This window comes from Pseudochaenichthys georgianus, chromosome 10 (genome assembly GCF_902827115.2).
Source record: "Pseudochaenichthys georgianus chromosome 10, fPseGeo1.2, whole genome shotgun sequence".
In the NCBI taxonomy this organism is placed as follows: Eukaryota; Metazoa; Chordata; class Actinopteri; order Perciformes; family Channichthyidae; genus Pseudochaenichthys; species Pseudochaenichthys georgianus.
Window position 1 is genome coordinate 41720180 of NC_047512.1, and position 6023 is coordinate 41726202.

The following is a 6023-nucleotide window of genomic DNA, read 5'->3' on the forward strand; positions in this document are numbered from 1 at the left end:
CTGCAAACTGGACCCGTTCGAGTCCAGTTTTGGTTAGTCTGCTGTGGTTTCATTCCATTTAAATAGAGCTGTTTGATGCTCGGCGTAACCTTGGCACACTGCCACTCCAACATCCAATCACAGAGGTTGAAGATTAATCATGGGGTTTGTCAAGCAAAGGGACTGTAGTCCCAAACTATAGCTGCGGATTATGGGTAATGTAGTGTCTTCGGCCATCCTAAACTCCTAAAAAACTATTTGTTTCTCCAAATCGAAGGGAGAAAACACAAAAGCATTGTACACAATTTAAACCAATCAATGTTGTGTAATTAACAAGGATAAACTGATGTTTTTAGTTGATGAGTACTGCAGATTACTATGCAAACTTCGAGACCGGAAATACTGGTTTCACCCCAAGCTGTTGCCTGGCAACGCAATTCTGTTGATAGTTATTTCATATCGCATTAACACCATATCCCAACATGCATTGCGGCTAAAACATCCAATCACCGAGCTTCAACCATTGCTGAGGATCTTGGGTTCATTGGATGTGTATCGCCTACGTCTGTTTCCGGTGACTTTATTTTGAAAAAAGCCCGATATTATAGAATTAAACAAATAAATAAAAACAAGGATAATTGTGTGCTATTGTTGAGTAAATAACAGTGTGTTATTTAGAAAAGAATAACAAATTAGAAGGAAAAAAAGATTTAAAAAATACATATTTCAGTATTCTGAGGCTATGAGCCCCATTTATTTTCCTCACGGATGGCAAAAAAAGTCCGACATTATACGATTTAAATCAAAAACAATAATTGTGGCTTGATATTGAGTAAGAAAATGTTTTTATGAACCAGACAGCTTCCGGTCTTCCAAGACCCGACCGGACAAAAATACGTGGTGCAGGCACGAAACATACTACCAATAGAAATACATTGCTTTTAAAATCGTTCTGTGTGACACCAAAAAAAGGGGAAAATCGTAATGGTGAACACGAATCAATAGATTAAATGTCGTGACTATAACACGAAATGCCGTGAGACTGGGTCGGAAATAACATCTCAAAATATAAAGACATGAAACTTCCACAAAATAAACTCTGCAGTCGTTAAAGCTGTGATACTGAAAAGATAATGGATTTTAAAGTAGGTTTTGTATTTTTTTGTCAAACTTCTAAAGCCTCTACATCAGATGAGAGACAGGCGAGATTGTACATTGACGACTGTAGCACCCTTCATTGATATGGTATATCACATATAATTATAGGGTAGAACTCACTCCCATATCCATCATACCTGCCTTATTCTGGAGCATTATTAAAAAGACAAATTCCAACATTGGAGCTGCTTGGTTACAGGCAGTTTAGCTGTGGTCTCTAGCATAGTTACAGTTGTGGGATGTATACTCACACACCTTCACCTTTCACCTTTACTGGGTCTCTATCATGGATGTCTCATAAGAACTGTATACCTGATAGTTGTGATGGAAACTTCTGTGCAGCAATGCAAAGCCAAGGCTCAGGAAATGATGGAAGCAGGAGCAGCTTTAGTCAAACACTGTTATGTATTGAGAGTATGATACGGCCGGTGAGATCACAGAGTATATCACACTTTCATGTGGGCCACCTAGCAATCTCTGAAGACAAAGCATGGAAACTGGAATCTGTATATCCCAGAAGGAGGGACTGACATTGGAACAAAGAGCCGATTGTATTGCAAACTCTCATGATGCCAAACTTCCCCCACAGGAAGGCAGAGGACCTCTTGACCTGTGTCCTCCTCAAGTTACAGAGAGGAGCATATGCGACTCAACGAAAAGCATATCTTTGTAATAACAGATTCTCAGAAAAGCTGAGAATCTCTAGACACAAAGAGATCGGATTAAAATATTCTCTGACAGTAGTGATGTTACCTTTGCGAACAATCCGATTATTTTGAATGGCTTTCTGTTACGAATGAAGGGAACCGAGTCGTCATACATATACTGTGGACAATACCCACAGGAGCAAATCCGGGTGAAGTGTCTTGCCCAAGGACACAACGGCCTGACGCAGTGGGGGCGGGAGCGGGTTTCGAACTGGAGTTCCCCAGCACTCCCCCTTAATCTGATGATCAGATGCACAGACCACTGCGCCACCCGTCCACGCAAATAAAAATCCACTCGCCTTTACGGGAACTTGCTTTCCTGAATGCACATTTACCATAGATGATGGCATAACGCATGCTGCTTGAGTAGTAGTTTGGCTGGCTGAGAGATGTAGCAAGTTATAAAAATTCTGTGAGTAAAAGTAGATTTCTGACAATACAGTCAATCATTATCCTGGTGATTATTTAGCAGATAAACCTATTAACCCTTCCCCCTTAAAAAACAAACGGCTCTTTTGAACGGCTCTCGGAAAGGAACGGAGCCATAAGATCCGGCTCCCTTCAAAGAGCCATAATTCCCATCACTAATACCTGACCAAAAGGTGACGCTAACTCAAATGGATTGGAATTTCTCACCGCTGAAAAGTTTCCTAGATTCAGGGTTAACTTCCTGGCATTGTGACACACTGATACGTGTAGCAGTGTTACGTGCACCAGATCTGGCTCGGCCTATAGCATAGCACACAACTGACATCACCGTTTTTGAAATACATTTTCTCAGCAAGCGTCATAATGTTGTTGGCATTTCGAGGTGTCCTATCAACACTTCACAAGCGTCTCTTTATCCTGGTGGTCCATCAGGAGAATACTTTTCAGGCCATCAGGGGATTTTTCTCTAATACCGCAAATTGCCATTCCACCAAATTGGAAGCAGAGCTGAGTGACAACAGTGTATCCAGCTCTTATTACACATCCATGCTGAATGTAGTCACTTCAAAAATAAAGACTACTACAGTAACCAGACCATGATTTAGCTTGTAGCAATAATGTACATATTTGGTTCAGAGTGCAACATTTAAGAGCAATTGCAGTTTTTACAAACTTGATTACATTTGTTTTGTTTTGGTAGAATGAGTGAAATCATCAGGACATCTGTGAGGATAAAATAATAAATGAAACATCATTTGGCTTCTTACCTGTCCTTTATAGGAAATTAACCAGAACGCCTGACGTCTGCTTTCCTCTCGCTGTATGTCCACATCTCCATATCTTCCATCTACTCTTTGACCATGTGACCTTTGACATATGATCAGGATGTCTCCTTCCAATACGTCGAAAATACCATTAAGTTGGATATACATTATCGTTATCCAGGCCTCTGCAGTAAATGAAGATGCTGTTATGATTTATTCATGTTTGTAACATCAACACCTCACACATCCATCACCTTTCATAGACCATCCACATATGTATTCTATTCTGACAAGCTGTTGTGTATCTTTCCAACAGTGCTCATGCATTAACCTGTAGGAAAATAATGTATACAATATCATATCTAGTTGAAACATACTAAATATAAATCTGTGTAAAGAGGGCCATGTTTTTTAACTCTGTGTGCATTTTATTGCAAATATAAAATGATGTATATGAATATGTGAGAATGGTGCAACACAGATCTAGATTCAGAGGCTAGTTAATTTACAAAGCAAATTTGATCAGAAGGCTTTATGGTAAAACACCGGAGATCGAATGTGGCTAAAATATTATTATGAAACTATAAACAGAATGAAGTGTCAAGCAGGACATGATTTCACACACCAGCAGCAGTCTTAATGTGTGGATTATGTTGCTTTTCTTTACCGTGTACCATCGGTTGCTTGGATCTTCATTTTAACTTTAGGTCAACACATGCAAATAAACATGGTTTTAACAATGGGACCATAAAAAAAAATACATTTTGGTCAGCTGGCCATTTTGTGGCCCTAGGATTTTTAAACAATATTACAAAAAGACAATTACAAAAAGGTGGAAATGTGAGTCATTACACAGACCAGCAGCTACAGAAGTCCTCATATCAACAGCTCAGCCTCAAAACATATTATTCTCACTTTAGATCCTCAGATTGATGATGTTTAATGTATCCTCTCTAGCAGGACCTGGCACATATGTACAGTGTTCTACACATGCTGGTGATGACTTGTAAATATGCAGATGTATCATATTGTACTCTAATGAAATAAATACCAGAACTATGCTTTTCAAACCTGAGTGCTGTGTCCTTGTTGAGCTCAGTCAACGATCACACTTCCTCTCATACCATTGGTGTAATACACAACACAACTACTTTAATTAGATATATGATGTTAAAAACCAGTACAAAACAGTCCTACATATTGAAAATAATGTTGCCAAAAACAAAATGGTTCAATTTGATAAGATTCAAAATAATACTTATATCTCATGTTTGGACAACACGTTCTCTCCCAACCCGTCACATATTGACCGACGGTCGGGGCCCCTCCCCGTCACTCTATTACGGACAGGGTACCCCTTGAGAGTCAGTTTTCAACGGGCAGGGCGTCCCATAGACCTTCATAGACCTCCCATAGCGTTGATAATAGACGCCATGAGAACGCTCCCCGGCAAATGCTACCCCGACGGTCGGTTGTTATTGTCAATATTAATATAATAATTATTTTTTAATAGTCACACTCGATTTCGCCGATTTTCTTGTTGCCCCAGCTGGTCGACACCTCTTTTAGCAGAAACAAAGGCTACATTAATGTATTAAATCGATGTTAATCCATGTTGTGGAATTAATGGACGTGCCGTTGTGCGATTGCGCAACGCAATAATTTACAAACTCTTCAACTACAACCCTAATTATATTTAAAAACATTTTAGAAGGCCTCACGAAATACTTTAATGTAAATTTAAATTTAAATGTGAAGGGATGTTTTTAATGTGGTGATTATTATTCACCCGCGGATCTATGGTCTATGATCTATGATCTATTGTTGCACACGGACATTATAGTTAACCGGACTTCCTGTTGATGTGAAATCCGAAAACATTTAAAAATAAAAAAAAATACTTTATTCCGAGTTTGCTTGCTTTTCTCTTTGAAGGTCATCACATAACGGCATTGTAATACACGGTTCGGCTGCATTATGTAGTATGTGCACGTTCAAATCCAGTTTTGGACAGTCTGCCGTGGTTCCATCCCATTTCAAAGTGCTGTTTGACGCTCGGCGTAACCCTCGGCGCACACTCAAACATCCAATCACAGAGCTTGAGGACTATCACGGGGTTTGTCAAGCGAAGCGGAGAGAATACTTACTTCCGGGTGTAAAATTCTCTAAAGCAACTTCTATGACCTCCTCCGACCCTCGGTCCTGACGGACTCCAACTTGTGTTTATTAATCAAACAAATAAATAAATAAACACAAGGATAATGATGTGTTATTGTTGAGTAAATAACAGTGTGTGGTTTAGAAAATAATACAAAATTAGAAGGAAAAAAAGATGAAACAATACAGATGTCAGTATTCTGAGCCCCTACTCTCCCCATAACTGATGGCAACAAAAGTCCTACATTATTCAATTAAAATAAAGAAGTAAAAACAATAAGTGTGGCTTGATATTGAGTAAGAAAAAGGTTGATAAACGCTGTGAGAATGAATCTGTGGAGAGCATTTCGCCACGAACCCAACTCCTCTATTACCAATGTTCAGGGAGGTCTATGAAGGTCTATGGGACGCCCTGAAAGCTGACTCTCAAGGGGGTACCCTGTCCGTAAGAGAGTGACGGGGAGGGGCCCCGACCGTCCGTCAATATGTGACGGGTTGGGAGTGAGAACGTGTTGGTTTGGATGCCCCTGCAGTCACATAATAACATATACTCTCATGCTACTGTACACTACCCAGTGTTTTGGATTATTCTGTAAATCACTACTTGCAGAATGTAATGGAACATATTATTCTGCCATTTTCTGTAAATTAAATTAGGTATTATGCTGTAATATGTGTACCCAACATGTTTTCAGAACTATACTATCATTAGTGCACCATTGAGAAACATTAGCAACTTCTAATATTGTTGAATCATTTTTGAAAGTTTGAAATGGAATTGTTCACCTGGTTGCATAAGGCTTTGCTGCAGACCCCTGGAGCTTTAGCA